Raw genomic sequence first — 22,610 nt, 5'->3', positions numbered from 1 at the left:
TATTGCAAACTAATTGCTGAATAAAGTCAGTTATTATTATTTTTATTGAACTAAAAACATTAATGAATTGTTAAGACGGCGAACCAACTCGTCGAATGAAAAGTAAATTAATTTAGATGATAAAACATTTTCAAATATAAATTATTGCTTTCAAAGCAAGTTTTTATTCTTTATTTATAAGCAGATATTTTATAAGTTGTAAAATTACTTGAATTGAAATAAATGTGTATAAAATTAAATGGGTATAATTGAAACATATTTATTGATAATAAAAGAGCAAATTATTTTATTCACTACAATGAGCACATTAAAATATGAAAAAGATATGAAATGAATAAGGAAGAATTATAATTTAAAAGTTAGATTCTTATAAACATTTAAGCTCTTAAGAAAGAGAGAGAATATTTTGTTTCTTAATTTATTAACTTATTTCTCGATTCTATGAATAAAACATTTATTATCAATGAGATTTGAAGTCAATGGTTTATTATCATAGTCTTAAGTATAATATATTAGTTAATGACGCACTGAATTAATAATATTTGTTAGATAAATATATGATTTAAAAATAATCATGCGATTCAAGTGAATGATTTATTTTAAACTAAATACTTTTCAATCAAGCCAACCCTGCTTTTTATTTTTCTTGACATTTTCTACTGCAGTTCTTAGGGTTTGCCCGCCATACACACTCACAAATCGGCAATAGTTGAAATTTTTAACACAATTAATTTCTATGACATAACAGTTCAAAGTTGAAGTTCCATGTTGTTATTTTGAAAATTACACTATAATATAAAGGAGCATTAACTGAAATGAAATTCACATTTGGAAACATAAATTATAATGACTCGTATGAATTATATATTCAAGGAATAGTAAAAATATATCCGAAATTTAGCAAATGTATAGAAACACTTTCAGAAACAGTCCGAAATTTTTGGCGGCCCTAAATTTTAGCGGCTTTGGGCTGTCGCCCAGCTCGCCCAACCCTAAGTACGGCCCTGCCTGTGCTGCAAAGAAAATATTCTTGCTTAGCATGATTGTCCAAAAACGAATTTCGTGTCAAATACTTTATTTTCCTATTGTTATTTCGAAACCAATAGCAGGAGATGCTCTGAAGCTGTTCTGTTGCTGCTTTTTACCAATTGTAAAAGCTGTTCTGAAACTGTTCTTTCGCTATTTTTTTACCAATTATAAAAACTTTGCTGAAGCTTTTCTATCGCTATTTTTTACCAATTGTGAGAACTGTTCTAAAGCTGTTTCTTCGCTATTTTCAATAAAATAACAATATTCCAAAATTATTTTCTGATTAGTAGCAACAATTGTTCTGAACTTATTCCATCGGTATTTATTTTTTTTTATTATTATTATTATTATTATTATTTAATATAAGGTAGCATTGATTAAAAATTTTGCTATTAAGTCAATAATGGCATAAGGCATAAATCGTATGCACAATGCGGTTGTTTAATTTTCTTGAAAAACAATTTTCCTCCAATTCGTGTTTTTTTAAATAATTAATTTGTTTGGCCTCTATTTATTAGTAAAAAATATTAAATAATAGACACCATTTCTCATGCCTTTGAGAAAATGCAGATATCTTCTTTGATATATAAATTGAATTTGAAAATTCTATGAAGATAAATTCCAATTTAAAATATGCAGCACCAAATAACCTTGTTTAAAGATCAAACTAGGAAAATAGTTGCAAAAACTTAAAAATTGAATGCCTAGTATGAAATTAACAATTCCTTCTCATAACCATTATCTGACTTGAATACTTAATAAAGCAACTTTTCCATTGAATACCACAACATTTTATCATAATTGTTTTACTCCAAAAGCTCCAATTTCAGCTACTGAATTACTTTATAATTACAACTCAATCCGAAACAAAAAGTGCAAATTAGTCGACTACATTTGAAAAGAAAATATTTCTGCTTAGCATGCTTGTACTACAACAGACGAATTTAGTATCAAATGTATGGGACTGTCAAATACTGATTTTTAGATCGAAGACAATATATCAAAGGGAAGAGAAATTAAGAAAACAAGAAGGAAAACACCCAAAAATAAAAGAGGGTTGGTTCTTTCGTTCGAATAAAATCTGTCTTTTGTTTATCCGTTGCCTTGACAACAAGAATAAATATTCTCGTCTCGTTTACCGGCTTCAACTTATTAAGTTTCAGGTGAAAAAGTATGAAGCTTTCTAAAAATCATTAAAGCACGCGTGTCAGAGCTACGCCGAGGTGAAAAGATGTTCATTATTTTTGACATAGTGGGAGTTTTGCTTAAAATCCTTTTCGTTAAAACATAGTTACATGGGAAAATGTTACAGTTGTGTGCTACTTTAAAAATAAAAAATTTTATATCATATTGCAAATAGCAAATCTAGGATTATTTAAAATTTAACAAATATGTTATGCACATTAACTTACACGTAAACAGCACCATAATTTCGTTTAAGTGTGATGCAAACATAATAAAATGTTGAATTGAATCATGTTTCTGTTCTATTTGAGCCATAGCAATGTGTAATCAAGATAAATATGTTATGATTTGACAGCTAATTAGTCCTAGCAGGTAGAAATAAGACAAAAAACCTATCCCCCCTCCCCCCCCCAATTTGTTGAAACATCAGGCAATAATAATCTACATTGAGCTTTTTTTTCCTTCAATACAGTCAATTGAAGCAAAGTTAATAATTGTATTAAAAAATTTAGAAACTTTTTCAGGTAATTATTTGACGTTATAGATATTTTTCATAATTAAAAGTACTTTTTTTTAGTTTTATTATTCTCAAACAGTTTTGAAAATTCAAAATGACAAAATGAAAATAAAAATATGCCTATTCAAATTAAAGTAAATTATTATACTCTAAAACAGGCTCATTCATATACATGATTCATGTGCAGAATTCACTTCTTGTGATTCATACACGAATAAAACTTTGAAAATTTAAATATAATATATTTCATTATATCTTTTAACATTATATTTAACATTATCTTATTTTTTTAAATCTTTTAACATTGTCTTATCTTTTAACATTAAAAATATTGAAAAAACACCTCGCTAAAATATTTAAATGCTTGGATCCATGTGACACTGTTATTGTAATACACACACACTTTTTTTCTGGCTTTTCGCCCATAAAATATTAAGCTAAATAATAATTGTTATTTCATATTTACATTAATTTAGTCTTAATACACATTTTAAATAATGAAAATGTAGTTAAGTTGTATATAATTAAGAACAATTAAGTATAGCCTAATTAGAATAAAGAAATTAAGGTGAACTTTTGAAATTAATTGAAAATTAATTTCAAAAAATGAAGTATTAAAATCTGTATTTTATAGAAATTAATGTACACAAATTATACTTCATTCATTTGATTAACGTGTTCATTAATTTTGAAATTAAGGTTTTTTTTTTTACTTTAACCGAGGCATTTATTCTTCATAGTTAAAATTAATCAAACCCTTACGATTGAATAAATAATTTTCTGAGTATTGTTTATTTAATTAAAGATATTCTGAGATTTTACAGTACTTAAATATTACGGTAAAATTTATATTTTATCAGATTGTTTTAATCTGTAAAATTTTACGGTAAGAAGTACAGACACTGAGTATTCCAGTAGGTACTTTGTACCGTTATTTGATCCAGAATTTTTTAAAGTGAAGTTAAGTTAAATTCCGAAATATCTATTTTTTACAGCGCCGCAGAAAAATATTATGTTTATTACCTGGAATTCCAAAGTAATTTTAACTAGATATTTTGGTGCGGTAATTTCAAACTAGAAAAAAAGGTTCCCCATTCAAAACTGTAAGCATAATTTTTAATGCAGCAACTTCTTCAGCGTATTTACGCTAATACTTAAAAATTACAATAGTAATGAAAAGTAATTTAATTTGAAATAAGCATACCGATTATAGACTAAATTATTTTAAACTAATTGAAATTAAGAATAAATTATTTTAAACTAACAACATACTTTTTCTTCTTTTGCAGAACTGAGCATTTCGCAGATTTTTTAAATTTAGCTATGGTGAATCTCTTAAAGTATAGTTAGTAGTAAATTCTTTACATATTTAAAATTAGCATCACGCATAGTCTCAAAATCAGTTTGTATCTAAATTACCGGCACCAAGAAAAATGGCACACAGTCAAAAAATAAATAAAAACATTTGAATTTACGGAATAAACAGTCAGCTGGTAGGCGTGTATAGAACCCAATTATTTAATATATAACTACTGCTATTTAAAAAAACAATGGTCTGTTTCTTAACTAGATAAATACTCTTATTTTAACGAAAAAACTCAGTTGTTTTGACAAAAAAATTCTATAAAATAACTATGTCAGCATCGTGGTCGGTGTTGGCCAAGAGCAGAGGTTATACAATCAGTCGACGCTGGAATTTAAACCTGGGTAACCTCACTGGGAGGCGAGCGTTCTGTCTACTGAGCTATCGCATCTTTAGTGTCTCAGTAAGAAGAAAAATCTTAAACTTTAAAACTTTAGTGGCCCACCAGTATAAAAATGTCTGACAACTTAACTTACCGAAAAATTATATCTAAAGACAGTTAATAATCAAGTAGAGTAACAATTTGACATTAAATCAAACCGCAATTTTATTTATACGATGTTCAAAACCATGAAATAATTACTGAAAAATACGACCAAATATAGATAATAATCGTCGAATGATTTGAAAAAAGGTAGAATTATCGTACGGTAAGCAAAACTGCATGGTAAAAACTAGAATTTGAACTGACGGTTTAAATCCGTTTATGAGTAGGCTGAATGGGGCAGATGAAAGACGTTTCGTCTACAAAACAGCTTTAAACCGTCAAATATACAGAGAAAAACCGTAAAAAGAACGGACATTTTTTTACATTGTAGGTCTGTGCAATTTATATTTTATAATAAAATAAATTGTAATTTATTGTATTTTATTATTGTACATAATTATAAATAACTATGTTAATTATGCAAGTTTTTGTCAAAAATCATTTATTATATTGATAAAAAAATTATACTATTTCATATTTATAATAATTCACGTCTCATAATAATTTATATTTTGTAATATTGATTCACATTTTACAACATACGGAATTAAAATTGAAATTTTAAAAAAGACAAGCTGTAATTTTCTATTGAATTAGCAAAATTTTCAAGGAAATAATTCTATATTTCAAATACAAATTGCTACTGAAATCGCAAGTAATGCTCAGCAGATTTCTTCTCACTTAAACAACGATAAATAAACAAGTTAATGCATATGTAGTTATGCTAATGATTCAAAATTGATGCGTGACTCTGGGTAAAGCGTTTAACTCACAGTAATCTCTTTTCCTTAAAATGGATCATTGTAGTGAATAATACAACTTTTATTAAAATTGAAAGTAAATAAAAAAATAAAAATAAACTTTCCATTTATTAAAAATATTTTAAAATGTTTTTCATACACCTAATGACTTGATTTAAACAGAAACAAATTCTGCAATGTAATTTTAATACAGCATTGTATAAATTTGATTTTCACTTCTCGCCAATGTGTTGATGGTTTTCTTTTTTTTTTTTTTTTAATAAAGCACATAAAACACTTTGGTATTACAATTCTGTAGAAAAAGTTTACAACTTATATTAAACGAAATTTTAAAATGTTTCCTTAGGTATCAAACCGCTGATTTGTTACCCGAAATACATGAGTAGATTTATTTTAGTGTGAGAAATAGGGATGGAAACTTTAATTTATCTTTAAAATTAATAACAATGTTGAGACATAGGTATGAATACGTAATTTTTTATGAAAAATAAATCTAATCAGGTTCAACAATTTATCTCTGTTTAATGAATACTTCCGTCTTTGCAAAGTAAGCATAAACATTATTCTAATTCTTAAATCTAAAATTACGAAAAGAAGCTTCGAGCTAACACTAATTTATATTTATTGTTTAAAATCTTTCATGAATATTTAACTTAAAACTGCAGTTTTTAATTATTACAATTATCAACTCTTGTTTGTTTATTTTTTAAATATTTATTACATGAATGTTCTCTCTTTCTAAGTTAAATTCTTTATATCATTAAGGAACTCAATTTAGTTTCATCAGAAGGCAAAAGACACATACAATAATGCATTTTTATAACACCGTTAATGACTCTACAATAATTTTAAAATATTTAAAGTAATCTTCTTAATCAAAAAATGTCCTATTATTGAAATTAAAAATTAAATATCTTTATCAAGTTATGTATAAAACATATTATGCATCTAGTCGATTTTTATACATCATATACTTATGCCGTCCTACATGGAAGAAAAAAAATCTGGTAAAATTACCGTACTGCTACATGGTAATGACATTTCTGGTAAAGAAACAACATAATTCTGGTAATAAAATCAAAATATACTGTAATTAAACCATTAATTTGGTAAATTTTCCATTCATAAGGTAACTGCTTACATGAAATTATTTTTTTCAAAATAACAATTCTTATTACCACACATTTAGTAAAACATAAAAAACTGAAAGTAAATTTAACCGAATAAATGACTGCTACGCCCTTCTCTAAGGTATCATGATAAAATTGCCAAATTTCATCACATGATATAAAACCATATTGTTAATTTTACCAAAATGTTAACCAAAGTGTTTCGATAAAAACTACCGATCTTTTTGGTGTTCCCAAAGAGATATTCTAGTAGTTTTGACCATACTTCTTTTCCCAATGTATGTTTCAAATCTTTCTAAAACTAAGAAATAATTATTTGAAAGTTAACATTCGTTTAAAAATAGATGATAGCCTAAAAATTATATACTTAATTTAATCAACTAATACTGTGACGTTTTATTTTAGCGTATTTGCTAACACTGTATTGTGTAAATATTCATAAATATTCTTTTCCTTTCTTTTTTTAACAAAAATGAAGTACTAATTGCCATTATATTTGTAAAGGACTTCATATTCAAAAAAATAAATTTTGCATTTACATTAATATCTAATTTAAAATATTTCTTCTATTTAAAAAAATAAAGACAGTTTTCGTTAATATACGCATACAGTTGCTATTCAATTGGAATTTCATTGAATTTACTATAACACTATTTTAAAAGTAAATATTTTTTCATTTAATTTCAAGTACGCAAGCACTTACGCTTGAAAACTTTGTACTGAAATTACTTCTTTCTATACAGAAATATATTTCATCAACAAATTTATGAGTTGTTTAAAAGCTGTTTCCGATTAACAGAAAAAAAATTGAAAAAACCACACTATATTCATAAATATAATAGAGAAACAATTATCTGAAATTTTTACATAAAAAATAAAGCAGTTTTTGAAATTAAGTAAATTTAATGTTGATCATGTACTCAAGCTACAGCAAACGCCATCTACCGATGAATCAGGAAATAGTGATAAATTTTCAAAGCGCTAGACAAAATAAATATAGTCGTAATTTTAAGCAGTTACATTAAACATTTATGAATAATAAATAAAATATACATATATAAATAAAATATACATATTTATTCTATTTAATACATTCATCACCTTCTATTCCCTGTCATATTTGTTGTAGTAAGATTGCAAAAACATATTAAAAATATTTCTTTGTTATTTTTTTGCAGCGTTTAAAAAGTTTCCGAAAATGTATGTTTTATTTAGTCCCTAACACGTAGAAATGTCTGCTTTTTATAAGCAGTCATATAAAAAAAAAAATTTCGACGACAAAGCAACATTTAATTTTAACAAAACAATTTCCAACATAACATCACAAAATCATTACTGAAAATGCATGTTAACTGCAAGTATATTATGTTTCTAAGAGATAAAAATATTTTTGTAAGAGATAAAAAGACTTTCTTTTCCCCAGTTATAAATAAAAAGGCTGTTTCAAAATATAGCAAAATGACTTTTGATTTCGATATTTTTCAGTTTAATATGTATACAAACATTTGTTGTCCACATTAAATTCAATAATTTGATATTAGTTTTAAAAATTAAAGTTTTATTGATGCTGTAAACAAGACGAAAAAGAAATTTCTAAAAAAAAAAGAAAAAGAAAATTATAGATAATAGCCCTGGGAAAATACACCATTTGCCATCAATAGTTTTTTCCCCGTCAATAGTTTTTTTTTCTATTCGTCATGGAAACAAATGTGTTTCAAAGAGTGTTATTTTTGCAAACAGTATTTTTTAACATCGAATTTTTTATTTTAGGCATGTTTTGACCAATTATTAAGTAAAAGGCATTTCAACCGATCCACACACAAAAAAATTTCATTTCTTTTTCTTATTTCTTTTTTTCTTTTTTTTTAAATTTCTATAAAAACATATCAAGTATTATTATTTCTCCATGCATTAAAAGTTTCTCTATGCACTAAGATTTTGGTTAAATGAACATTAAATTATGATTTTTACAATACGCGATAAAATTTGGAATTCTCGAAAAATTTGGTAATTTTATTATGATACCTTCGAGCATGGCATAAAAACCATTTATTTAGTTAAATTTATTTTACAGTTTTGTATTTTTACTAAATGCTTGGTAATAAGAACTATTTTCAAAATCAGAATTTTCGGTAAATCGATACCATATGAACCAAAAAAGAGGAAGAAAAGATTAAAAACAGTACATTTTGGTTTCATTAACCGGAATTATAGTTTTTTTTTTTTTTTTTTAACCAGAAATATCTTTACCATACAGTACCGTATTTTACAAATGTTTTTCTCTGTGTTGAATACATTATTTTAAGAATGTTTCCTTTATATTTTATAGCATAATTGCTTAATTAAAGCATGTTTTCGTCAATTACTTAAGCAAAAAATATGTCAATTAATCCAAACAGAACAAAAATATCATTTATGCTTCGAAATCTTTTTCTATCTCACAGAAAACATATCGTAAAAATACGTAGTTTTCTTTAAAACATTCTGATGTAATTTTTCACTTAAAACATGTTCTTATGAATATTTTCAGGAGAAAGATTGTAAATTAATCCACGCAGAAGAATAAGTGCGTTACATTTTTTCGTTATTTTATTTCTTTCTTTAATCTCCTATAAACATTACGTAATTTCCTGTTGTTTCCATGGTATAATATATTGTAAAGATAAAAAGTTACATTTTGGGGTGATTTCTTTGAAATACATATGTTTTTTTTTTGTTTATTTAAAAAAAAATTATCGGTATTTTAAATAAACAATATTTAAACTAGCATAAAAAGCAGATAAGTTACATTTATGTTTCGAAAAATCTCTTAATCTATTAAAACATGCATTTTCCACAAGCTGTTTCCTAAATGTTTTTATAATATTATCTTAGAAATATAGCATTTTTGTAGAATATGAAATATGAGTAGATTATTTCTTACAAAAAAAAACAAAGTCTAAAGTATTTTTTTTAAATATTTGCAAACAAATTATTTAATTTGTTCAGAAATATATTTATGCTGTTTGCAAATAAATGCTATATTTTTAATCCTTTCATTGATTAAAATGTTATAATTTCGGCAATTAGTACACTATAAAAAATTTCAGATAAAATTATGGGATAAAATACAGGCACTTTAGGTGTGTCATCCGTAATATCCATTTTCAACGTAAAATATTATACTGTAATTTTTACAGTAATATTTATTTAATTAGAGTGATTCAGTGATTTTACGGCAATTACTACTATAAAAATTACAGTATATCAAATTTCTCGTTGCGTAACATGTTCCGGTAAAAATGGATTTTACGGTAAAAAAATACTTGCATCCTGAATGCTTTTAAAATGCAATTTTCGGTATTATTCAAATATTTAGAAGCAAAATGGATCATTTGCTGTTTTTTTTCCCCCTTCTCTTTTTTTTTCTTCCTTTTTTTAGCAAACATATGGGAAAATAATGAAATAGAGAACATGAAATATTTCAAAAAGATATCAAATAATTTTGAAAAATTTGCTGTTATGTCTGATGTAGTGCAATGATTAAAATAGCACGGTCAAATGCCACCCACCAGAGAGTGAAAAAAATGCAAAACATTTAATGTGAAAATATCCCTATGTCAGTAAATTACATGAACTTCATTAAATGAGACAAAAGTAAATAGCAAGTATTACATACAATTCTTAGCTTTTCAATAGCTAAATTTATGTACAATATCACGATATTTTTTACAAACGTAAGTCAAAACAATTGAAAACTATCTTACGATATCTATAATTCGTTTCAGAAAAGTTTTAAGGCCTTTTGAAAATTTGTTTGTAACATTTTCTTATTTCTAATCTCGAGATTATTTGTTTACATAAAATATGTATAATGCTACTTCAATAAACAATGTTTTATTTTAAACTTTGAATTAATTTAAAGTTTATGAAGGGCTGTTTCCAGTACTTTTCAGATATTTAGACTCAAAATTTAATCCTAGATAGAGCAATTAAAACTAATCAAATTAATATTGCAAAGTAAACAAAATAATTTAACTGTAGTTACAAAATTATGCATAAGCTTCAAACTATGAGCTACATTTCATAATATAAAATTTTTCGACACTCAAGCAATTTGTTAATAAAAAATATGCATAGTTAAAAAAAAAACAGCACCAAATTAATTAGAACTAGAAAAAATCTGAGCTTGAGAAAGTGATGATTACAACTGAGATATTATTTAAGAAAATAATAATAAATCAATTTTCTAAAATATTTTCTAGACTTTAAAACAGACTAAAATAATACGAATAAAATTTACCTTTTTGAAAACTGATGCATATGCTGAAAAACTTTACGAACAAGAATTGAAGCAAAATGCATTCAAAATCTATTTATGAGTTAAGCATTTTCATTGCTGCACACTATGAATTGCATTTTTAGGAACACAAAGCGCTGTTGCCACTCACATAAATTTTCTTTACATAACACATTATCCAAAAACAATGTAGTTTATTTAAAAGTTTGTAGAAAATGGCAACACCTTTCACCAGTTCTTTACCTCTGTCTATCTATAGACCACTTTCCAATAGTGAAACACTTTAAGAAATGTTATTCCAGATCTAGCGCCCAACCCTTTTTAATCCATTTACCTATCATATTTCCATTATCATTCTATTATAAAAAAAGATGAATATTTACTGGCGGTAGATGCAAATGAAGGATTACAATTAATGCACGTGCCAAGCTTTTTCATGATATATGACGTAACTATAATCATTTATACGTTACAATCGTCCAGCAAAACTTAGTACAATTGATTTAAATATTTTGATGCGTTAAACTTTTTTAAAATCGTTTTCAAGCAAACGATTTTCAGTCAGCTGATTTTGTTTTAACTGACGATTTTTAACTCAAGAGTTTAAAGGGGGAAAAGTTAGTATTTCTCGTTCCATCGAACACGGATGCGAAACTAGCATCAAGTGAAATCCCTTGCTGGTTTCAAGTTCTAAAACGACTTTATGCTATGCATTTTTCATAAGGCCGCAAGAGGAAATTACTTGAATTTGTAGTCATAAGATGCGAAACAAGCTTGCTTACGGGTGTTGCTAAATTATGCAGCTGAAAACTTAACAAGATTAGGAATCAGAACGATACTGTATTCTGAGAACTTTTTATCAGCTCTTTGTATCGAATGGGGCACTAGTGCCTTGTGTGCAAATTCGTCAAAACTAGACAAAAATGGAAATATTAGTGCTTTTTATGCTGTGTTTGTATGTCAGAAGCTGAAATCCCCACCCAAGCCTTGTCATGTGGTAAGCTAAGAGGGCTCGTCCTTTAACAAATGGAAATGAGTAACCGTTGTGTATAATGTAGTTAATATAACTGTATGTATAATTTTATCGCCAACTAAAAAATTAACCGCCATGCCAATTTTCTAATTCTTCTCCATCGGTGGTTTCGCTTCAGTGGAGTTGCTTGCGAGGTTGAATCAATTTAGGAATAATATCAGCTTCTGAATTTTTGATGAAAAATAAAAGACAATTATTGAAATTCTAACTTCAAAATCCTCTTATAACTATTGAGACAGTAAAATTCTATTTATTAGCATATTAGCTTGGAGTTTAGAAATAAAAATTTTACCGTAATATTTCATTGATTTACTCATGGTCTTTTATGATGTTTTAGTACTAAATCTTAGTTTAATGAAAATACTATTTAAAGTTAAGTGCCAATTAATATATATTTCAATATTTAACAGCACTGCACAATAGGAAAACGCAATAAAAACTACAGCATTTAGTTTTATTGCGCTCATGCAATTTAAATTAAAGGATTTTATTGATAAATTACTTTCTTGTATTTTTATTTTTTTATAATGAATAGGGCTTGATTTTTATCGTAAATTTTTGTGGAAAAACGTATTGGAATACTCAATAAAATCAAATATTTTTAATTAGGTCTAAGAAAGTAATTAAATATTATTGTCTTTTTCACGCTTAAAATGAATGATTATTTATTGAACTAACACAATAAGTTTTACATTTTTAATTTTTAAGAATTAAAATGCATACAACATAAATAAATTTTAAAAAAATATTCGTATTAATTGTTTAACTATAACGAAAATTTAAAATAAAATTTACATCTCCATTTTATTACTAATTTCATTATGTTTAGCCATTGTTCTCCAAACAAGGCTTAATAACTTGTGTTGCTGAAAATTTATTACCCTATCAGATAGTTCTTAATTTCAAATCTTACGTTCTTTTAAGTCTCTCTGTCGCAGATAGTTTTGTTTAAAATTAAAAAGGGCGGATCTTTTTGCTTAAAATTCAAAAAAGTAAAAATATCTGAAATTAGATTAAATGAAATAATTCTTAGTTTATAAACATGATGATACTCACAAGAGACATTACGAAACTTTGTAAAAACAGCATATGACTTTTCAGTTAAGTTTAAAACCAAAATGCCGGTTAAAAAAATTTTAAAAAATTACGTGGAAAGTAAAACACAAAAATTCCAGTTTTCGGGAAGTTTTCTAATGCATTAAAAATGTTCTGTAGTGTAAATGCAATATTTTATAACTTATTAAGATTGCGAAAATCTAGCTTTCAGTGCATGATGAATAAATTTTCAGCTATATTAAGTTAAATTTTAAACCGCATAAAGGAGCAAGTTTATAAAGCTGATTATCTTTTCATTACAATATTGCCTTGGTCATTGTCTTGGCAAAGAATGTAAAGAAATGCAGAGTCATTACAAAATAAAAAGTTTGAAGCAAGAAATATTTAACCAATGATAAGAAGGTCTTGTTACTTTTTCTCATAAGAAAAAAAGTAGACGATCGTTTCGGTACAAGAATGAAAAGAAATGCAGAAAAAAAAAGTAATTGCAAAAAGAAGTAAACGTTTTAAAAACTTTATTTGATGAAGAGAAAGTAAATGCAATTTTTATTAAAGTTTGTAAGCATTTACTTTTTGTTGCGGTTTGATTTGATTTGAAATCTTCCTTCTATCATCATTCTTTGCTTCGTCAATGACGAACAAACTTCTGTATTGTATCGAAACAATCGTCTGCTTTATGAGTTTGTTATTTGTGCTTATTACGTTGCATTTTACTTATTTTATTACAAAATATCACATATATGGATATGTTGTGTCATTTCTCTAACTATATGTGTAATGAACTATTTATTTATTTATTTATTTTACACTTACCTGTACCTTACTTCATCATCAATGAGCGATTTTTTTTCTCTACTACAAACGGACGGAAATTCCAAAACGACGAAATATTTTATTCTAAAAACTGAGCAACTCATTCTCTAAGAATTTATTGAAAACTACCACAAATATTGTAGCTTAGTATCTTACTAAAGCGTTTCTTCAAGTAGCTGGGGGAGGGGAGGGGGACTGCTACCACTAATGGACGCTGTCATTCGCTTCCTGTATTACACCGAGTATTGAGCAGTTCATGAGGGGTTTCTAACAAAGTCGGGACAAAATTACTGTAATTTTGTTGTAATTTAAGTCACTGCTACTGTTGCTGTGTCTAATTTTCTTGATAATTTCATTCTTTAAGTCTTATTATCGAAACATAACAATTTGCTTAAATCATCGAAAAAATAAGTAACATTACCTCAAGTGTTAATAAATATTTGAAGGGAAAAATCGGAAGCAAATTCTGTTTAAAAAAAAAAAAAAAAAGAAACCTCATTGTGGTATAAATTGGGTCTTGAAATGTATTAGCAGACAGTGTGTCCCCAGGTGAAGTGCTGTTTGTGCTAACATACATATCTTTAGATTTATTTTTTGCTTGTTTTTGGTTTCTAACTTTTTTATTTAAATTGTTTACTAATACAAATGTAGTTTTTCTTTTATTTAATTCAAATTCAATACATAATTCAATTCATCTGTAATTCAAAAAAATATAAATATTTGAAGAGAGAAATCGAAAGTAAATCTTGTAATATTCCATACAGTTTATTACAATGAATAGTGATAAAGTGATCAGAAACCAATTTTTAGACTTATAATGAGATAAATAACGGATAAATTTATCAGTTAAATTTCCTTAAGTTTTATTAACAAGTAAAAATAAAGTTTCTGTACATTTCACCGTTGATACTTTCGTACTTAATAAAAATAAAACCTTGTAAAAAAGCATTTATTCTATAAAGATTTTTAAAGGAAGAAAAATAAAGTCAAAATGGCACATTACAGTTAGTGTTTAAATGAGGAAAATGAGGCAGGGGGAGAAAAACGTTGTCAGATTCAAACGAATCACCACTGAGGAAGGTGGGACTGAAAGCATCAGACCTAGGTGGTTCTTGGAAGAAACAAAAAAATTGAAGAACCATTCTTGGAAACACCTCCAAATTTAATCAGGCAATCAAAAAATATATTGACGTTTTTCAACCCATTTTCCTCACTAGTGATTGTGTGGAGATTTTGGAACACTTTCTACAGTCAAATTTATTGTAATATAGAACCAAATATCGCAAAATGCAATGCATGTAACATCTTAACAGTTCTTAAAAAAGTATAAGGAAATAAGCATTCATATTTTCTGTTAGAACTATGATAAAATGATATTTCAATTTTCATACAAGGCTGTACATAATATCTTACGAGTTTTTAAATAATAAAGTATGAGAAAATTAAAAAAAAAAAAAAGAGCTTTATTATTTTCTGCAAGAAATGTGATAAAATAAGGTTTCAATTTTCAAACAAAGCTGCGCATAATATCTTACGCGTTCCTAAATGATGAAATATATGAAAATAATCATTCATATTTTCTGTGAGAAATATGATAAAATGTATTTTCAATTTTCACATAATAAATAGTTTTTTTTTTTTAATTTTGATTTTATTCAATTCACATTAAATCAAAACAAAATCGATTCATAATATAAGCATTTTTACATTAAAAACTTTGAATGAATTTAATTTCTTTTTCAACATAACAGAAGAGCAAAAATGTTAAAAAATCACAAATCATTCATTGCAATAGTGGAAACGTATAAGCATCTCCATTGTTTTAATTAAGTCATTTGCAATATTTAAACACTGATACTTGATTTATTTTTTTAATATTTTGCAAAGGATTGTATTTATAAGCAAGGTAGCATAGTTAGGCATTTTTGAAACATTAAAAATATTATCGAAAAAGTTTTATGATCGATCATTAATGTTAGATATTTTGAACCATAATATCCATCAATTTTGCTGCAACCTTGGTATTTGTGCTAAATTGAACCATGCTATCTTACTTTTTAAACTTGATTACACGAAACGATTAAACTCCGTGAACCTAAGTCACGGAGGCAAGCAACATTACCCACGCTACACTGCTACAGATACCTATTTATAGGGTGGACCACATTCACACATCACACAATAGAGAACAACACACAAAGAGAAACATCCATGCCCTGAGTCGTCGGGAGTCGAACCCACAACCATTGACTTCACAGTCAGGTACACTGACAGCTCGGCATGCTGGCCGGCGATATGGTTCCTTATAGTTCAACGTAGAATCAGTTTTTCTTAGAATGTAGAGATTTTTGGAAGAAGCAATTTTGTTAAGGAGCATTTAATATATACGTGTTGCAATTTTTTCTTTCGTATTAAATCCACAACTTGATATACAATATATGAAATACAATCTTATAATCTATTTAATACACTCTAATAATCTAACCAATATTTTAATTCGTCTTTTAATAGAAAACATAATTAATAAATCCGACAAAAAATTATAATAATGAGCCGGATATTTCTCCAAACAATATATATTTAACACCACTTGCAATAAAAGTTTATACAAGTATGAAATTAATTTTTATTCTTCAACTAGTGAAACTTTCTCAATCTTTCTATATGAAAAAATAATAAGCACCGGTTCTGTTTTGGGTGCTCAACTTTACGTTATATTTTGTCTTATGACGCAAAACCTATAAATCTTAAAAACTAAAAATTACTAATGTTGTAGAAAAGTGTACAGAGAGTAAAAAAAAAAAATTTTTTTTTTTAAAAATAAAATAATATTCCTAAAATTTTTAAAAAATCAATTCTAAGAGACATAAAAAATGCTCCCAATTTGTACTGGTTTCAGTCTCGTTAAAAAGTAAATTTACTTCTCATTTTATTTCTTCGTATTACGACGCATAATCTGTATATCTTAGGTTAAATTTTTTATTCAAGTACAGATAACTATTTTTCAAATTCAGGTTATCGTTCGTTTTGTGAAGATTAACAAAATGCTTCTGCATAAAACGATAATGCTTGCATATTTTGTGAAAAAAATTCTCCTTGTTTTGTGGAAAATATTGACTTTTATGAAGAAAGAAAATAATGATCCATGAGAAACAACTACGGGAGTTGGTGAGTGGAGCGAGAAGGATGTGGAGTCTTCTAGTATTTACAGAAAGTTGTATACATGGCAATTACATGCTGTATTTTAAAGACAAGGCATAATTTTAAATATTTGATGGTAACATTTTTAAATAATCGGGAGATTTCGCCCTTTTACGGGCATTGAAGTGCGCATGTGCCAATTCTGGTGAAATGCGCAAGCGTCCGTGGAAAAATATCAAACTTACGGGAATAAAAATAATAGGTTTTGCAAAAGCCCGTAAGTTTAAAATGCTAACGTAGTGGAATATCATCTTAACTTCTACCACGAAATAAAAGCAAGCATTTACTATGGACGTGGATATTATGATACAAGACGGTTATAGAATAATAAGAAATAAAAGCTTAGTTATTACGAAATAGGAAAAAAAATTTCTTTGCAAATATCTATTTACAAAATAAAGTGAAAAGTTTATGCAAAAAGAAATTTTTTTTAAAGGAACAACAAAGTAAAATTCAGTTTAAATTATGCGTCTGCATTGTAAGCAATGGACGTAGTCGGTCGGGCATTACAACACCACGTGACCAAACAGACGAAGTTGGGAAGAACCCATTGTATACTTAAAATCGATATATTTGTTAAGTTTGAATAACGAAAAAAATATTTAGTTCCTTGTAGACCTAGAGTAATTAAACAACCATAATTGTACACTGAAGCAAATAAAAAAAATTATTATTAAATCAACGAATTGCTGTAAAATTACACGATTCATTCAAAGATTTCATAAATAACAAATTCTCCAACTTTATTTTGTATTGGTTTTCTCCTTAATCTATCCGTAACATGTTCATGTTGTGATTTTAAAAGTAGGCTAGGCTTAAGCAGAAAAAAAGAAGGGAAAAAAACGTTCGACAGCTATGTAGCTTTGCAAAACCACGCCAACACGTGCTTGTAGCTTTGTAAAACCACGCCAACAAAACATAAGGATATGTAATGCTTAAAAAAACACGAGCATGCGCAGTTGCTTCAAATCTTACGTTCGGGAGCATACGGAATCTCCCTATTTAATGTAAACTAACCAGTTTATAACTCACAAACCAAAATATATATTTTTTACATTACATTGCTGCCATTTTTCAACACTGTAAATTTAATAATATTTTCTTGAGACTCAAAAATTAATTACGTTTATGAGTAAACGCAATTCTTAAAATCGCTTTAAAGTCTACCTTCATTAATTTTCACGTGATTCGATTTTTTTCTTCCAAATACTTAAGACAATATCTAAAAACTGCCATCGCATTCATTATAAAGGGCAAGAGAAACAAATCTTTTGTCTTTTTAATTCCTAAATACCTACCATTATTCAAATCTAAATTACGGCCAATTTTTTAACCATACAAATGACTCTAAAATAACAGGCCGCTAATTATCTAGAAGTACATCATACACACGAAATGTGCAACAAAGAAGCCTCAGTGCGGTAGCAGAGAAGAAAAAAACCTGGGACTTACCCCGCCAAAGTGGAGATTCGTGCGTGCCTTGTTGGTGATTATAAGAGCAGGCAGACTGCGTGCCGAGGACCCGACTAGTAGTGCCCTAGGGTCCTTCACCTGCTAGAGACCGTGGGGAAACAGCAAGAACTCTCATCGTAACTTCTCCCTTAGGCCTAAAGAATTCCAAGCTATGATACTTTTTTTTTCGTGACAGAGACACTTTGCAATGCCACCATGCATATGTTCAGAATCAAATTAATCCTTTATGTCCTCATGTCTCTTTAAAGAATAGGTTTTGGCACTTAAGATCAAATTAATTATTCCTACCCTCATATCGTCTTCAAGAATTGGTTTTGATGTATTATATTAAAATTGGCCCTTCTTGTTTTTATATCATCTTCAAATTTATCTTTTGGCATGTAAGTTTCGGTTCTTATAACACCTGCAAGATTTTAATTTTTGTTTTTCTTTTCTATTTTTTATGCAAAATTAAATTTCCTCTTTTCTGCCCTCACAGCACATTAAACTATTGGTTTTGGCGTATAAAATTAAATTTAATCCGTTTTGTTCTCGTAACACATTAAAGAATTGATTTGGGCGTGTCCTTTCTGTTCTTATATCACCTTCAAAAATTGGTTTCTCCTGTATTCAAAATCTTCTCTGTTCTTATGACACCTACAAGATCTTTTTTTTTTCTTTTCTGACGTGTAAAATTAAAGTTCATCTTCTCTGTTTTTGTAAAATTAAAATTCGTCTTCTCTGTTTCTTAAAAAGTGGGCTTTGGCGTATAAATTAAAATCAATCCTTTTTGTTCTCATAAAACATTAAAGAAATGATTTTTGGCATATCCTTTCTGTTCTTATATCACCTTCAAAAATTGATTTTTTTCGTATTCCAAATTAATCCTCTCTGTTCTTATAACACCTATAAGAATTTTTTTGACACAAAAATTAAGATTAAAATTAATCTTTCCTCTTTTTGTAACAAATAAAATAATTGGTTATGGTGTAAAATTAATTTCTGAATTGTCTTTTGTAATGCACAAGCTTTGATAATCAAATTTTCATAAACAATCTCTAGTTTCAACTGCCATGCTAAGAAAAAACTTAATCATTTATTCGAAGTACGTGCCACCACTTCATAAAATTTTATTCTGTGAAATTATATACATAGCTAACAAAATGCAAGTTTCGAGGTACTTAAGTGTAAAATCAACTTGTCAGCTGTGCCTTGTAACGCTTGCAATTTTAATAATTTGAGTTTTCATCGAAAAATCAAATTAAAATTGCCTGATAAAATTATTCTTCTGTCATGTTCAGTAAAATTCTTAGCTGGTAAAAAGGAAAAAGTCATGCTGGAGAAAAGATTTCTATGTACCAACATTTTTTATCGAAATTTTAATATCGTTAGTAATTATCTTCGAAAATTACGATTGTGATTGTCAAAAATCTTGACTATTACGTGTTAGTATTGTAAAAGCAACAACCAGGAATTTTTTTTTTTTTTTTTTTTTTTTTTTTTTTTAATAATTACTTTATTTACTCTTGTTTTGATAAATTTAATACTGTCAATGGAAAGAGCAAGGATTAAGTTACAGCCGTGGTAGCTCAGGGGATAGAGCACTCGCCTTCCAATGAGGCGAACCGGGTTCGAATCCCAGCAATGGCTGGTTGATTCGAATTCCACACCCAACTCACACTGACCACAGCGATGACGTAAAATATCCTCTGTGGTTTGGGGATTGCATACTTAATAATATGGATTTTTATTCGAGCAACAACGGGTTCAACAAATATAGATATTTAGCTCAATTTTAAAGAGTGAGTATTAAAATTTGATTTTGCATCGTATTTTCTGTATTGATATAACATTCAAACTTTTGCGCACTTTGAACTGAGAATAGCTTCTATTTTTATTTCGAAGGTTGCATCTGCTTATAAAAACTAATGTATAGATAATTGTAATAATAATTGTAATAATAATAATACAATTATAATACAATAATAATATAATACAATAATAATAATTGTAATAATGGGTAATTGTAATAATAATAATGTAATTTTTTACAAATTGATTTCAACCCAAAAATGTAGTTCTATTGTGACATTAATCAAATCAAATAAACCCAATTTTAATTCCAGTATATTTCAGTAATAATTTAATACTGTAAATTAGTCAAATAAGGTATCTTTAATTAAAGTCTGATCCTTAAGATATTTTGAAGATATCCTCAGATAATAATATATGCTTAGAAGATAAGATATCCTTAATTAATATCCTTAAATTAAATGTATGTAAAATGTTTAACTCTTCTTAATTTTTAATAAAAAAAAAGTTGAGAAAATCTTTACAAAACATCGAATTCAAACGAAAAACTTACCATTTAATTACTTAATTTAGGTATATTATTTGCTTAATAACAAAATTTAATTTTTTTTAAAGAAAAAAAAAATCTCTAACATTCCTAAACCCTAGCTCAAATAAGATGCAATGATTATAAATCCTAATAAAATAAATTCTCTAGTGAATTTTAGCAAATGTTCCCTAAAAGGATAAATAGCCCCTTAAAAAGTTTTCAAGATTTTCCACACATTGACTGAATGGCTGAATGCCATTCATTTGCTGGTATATTTCTTCTCAAACATCTGCAGTAAGCACTTTCAAATATACTTACGTTCAGATATTAGTAAATGTTAGAATTACTGATTTGTCGCTATCTTTTACTCCAATACTGTAATTAAAGATTTATTCCCTTTTTTTTTTCTTAACCGCGGCGTATAAAAGGTACATAATTATTCACAAAACCCCTCATTACAGTTTAGTTTCTGGCCTGTCATGAGACATATGAAACAAATGGCACATACCAAACGGTAACGTTCCAAGAAACATAGTAGCCAGCTACCCGGAGGCTTGGCACTCCCTTAAATATCGACGACAACTTATGATTTAGAATGTTTCTCCCTAAGGGGGGCGTACATTTTATAGTGTCCTTTAGCTACAAATTTTGACAAATGCATTGAAAAATGGGTGGAGACCGTGCGAGCAAATCGAGTAACTACCTACAAATGAACATTAAATTGGGAGTTACTTCAATTGCTGGTGCTTTGTAGAGAAAGGTAAGAATTTTCTTTTCATTCGTAACGTGTATCGAAAATGAACTATAAATTTGATCTAATTCGAAGAAAATTATTACCTAGACTTTATCGAAGTTTTGATAAGTATAAGGTAAAATATGCTACACAACTAATAAGATAGCATATATTGATACTTGTCCACCTAAGAAAGAAATCGTTTCTCAAATTTCTCAGAAATTTTCCTCGAAGTGCTATAGGGTTTAGAACTGAATGATAATTTTTTATTTCGCTGAAATGTCCTTTCTTTCCAGTTGTTGGACATAGGACATAATCTCACGCAATTAATAAGGTTTCTTCAAACTGCTTTAATTTGGTGTAATTCAATTTAGAAGTCAATGTTCATTCTATATTTCTCTGAAATGTCCTTTCTTTCCAGTTGTTGGACATGGGACATTATCTCTAATAAGGTTTCAGAAATTTGCTATATACAACTGATAAGGTTAACTGTTATTCATTTGGAGCAATTGAGTTCAGAATTCAATGCTTATTTTAGACTTCTTTGAAATGTCCTCTATGTGGAATTTTCCAGTTGTTAGACATAGGACATAATCTCCCGCAACTAATAAGGTTTGAGAAAATTGCTATTCATTTATTGTAATTGAATTTAGAAGTCAATGTTCATTTTATATTTCTCTGAAATGACCTTTATTTCCAGTTGCAGGACATAGAACATAATTTCACGCGATTGATAAGGTTTCTTCAAACTGCTTTCAAATTCATATTCAAACATTATATGCGAATTCGGATCGTTGTATAAAACTACGTTTTAGTACGATTTTGCCCAAGAGAGATTGTTTAACAAAATTTGAATTTCTTGCTTATTTTCATTAAATAAGGCTTATTAACGAGACCGAAACACACTTTTTTCATCCACACCATGGCTCAGAATGAACCATTGAATATTTTATTAGAAAAAAGTTCAATGGAAAATCAATTGAAAATTTAAAAAAGAAAAAAAAACTATTCCTTCTAGGTTTAAATCAATTGCAATTAAATATTATAAGAGCGAATTTTACAAAAGTAAATAATATATTTTATCATAATTCTTAGCAATTAAAGTCTCAATCTCTTAATCATTTTGAAGTAAAATATTTTCCTGAGAGAACTGGAAGTAAATACAATGCTCTCAAAGCTTTGTTTCAATAGGAGGGCACATTAACTCTTGCAGCACACCGTAAGCTGTAA

General features: G+C 27.5%; 1 protein-coding gene and 1 long non-coding RNA gene across 10 annotated transcripts in view; one reads left to right on the top strand and one right to left on the bottom strand.

Moving 5' to 3' along the window:
• The window catches only part of LOC139426887 (uncharacterized), a 317,926-nt gene that overhangs the window by 189,540 nt on the left and 105,776 nt on the right, over nucleotides 1-22,610 (top strand). The gene's annotated exons all lie outside the window — the stretch shown is intronic.
• Nucleotides 1-22,610, bottom strand: part of LOC107447961 (silk gland factor 3) — a 463,042-nt gene that overhangs the window by 392,583 nt on the left and 47,849 nt on the right. The window contains exon 1 of one of the 7 annotated variants that reach the window (XM_071186997.1): nucleotides 18,307-18,416. The exons of 4 other annotated variants lie outside the window; for them this stretch is intronic. The gene's annotated coding sequence lies outside the window, so the exon portion shown is untranslated. Of the gene's footprint in view, nucleotides 1-10,754; nucleotides 11,698-18,306; nucleotides 18,417-22,610 lie in introns of those variants that run through there. 2 more of the 7 variants (XM_071186990.1, XM_071187000.1) reach the window with 2 other exon arrangements.

The sequence above is a fragment of the Parasteatoda tepidariorum genome, chromosome 1 (assembly GCF_043381705.1).
Source record: "Parasteatoda tepidariorum isolate YZ-2023 chromosome 1, CAS_Ptep_4.0, whole genome shotgun sequence".
Lineage (NCBI taxonomy): Eukaryota > Metazoa > Arthropoda > Arachnida > Araneae > Theridiidae > Parasteatoda > Parasteatoda tepidariorum.
The sequence above is the reverse complement of the archived record's forward strand: the minus strand, read 5'-3'. Positions and strand labels throughout refer to the sequence as shown.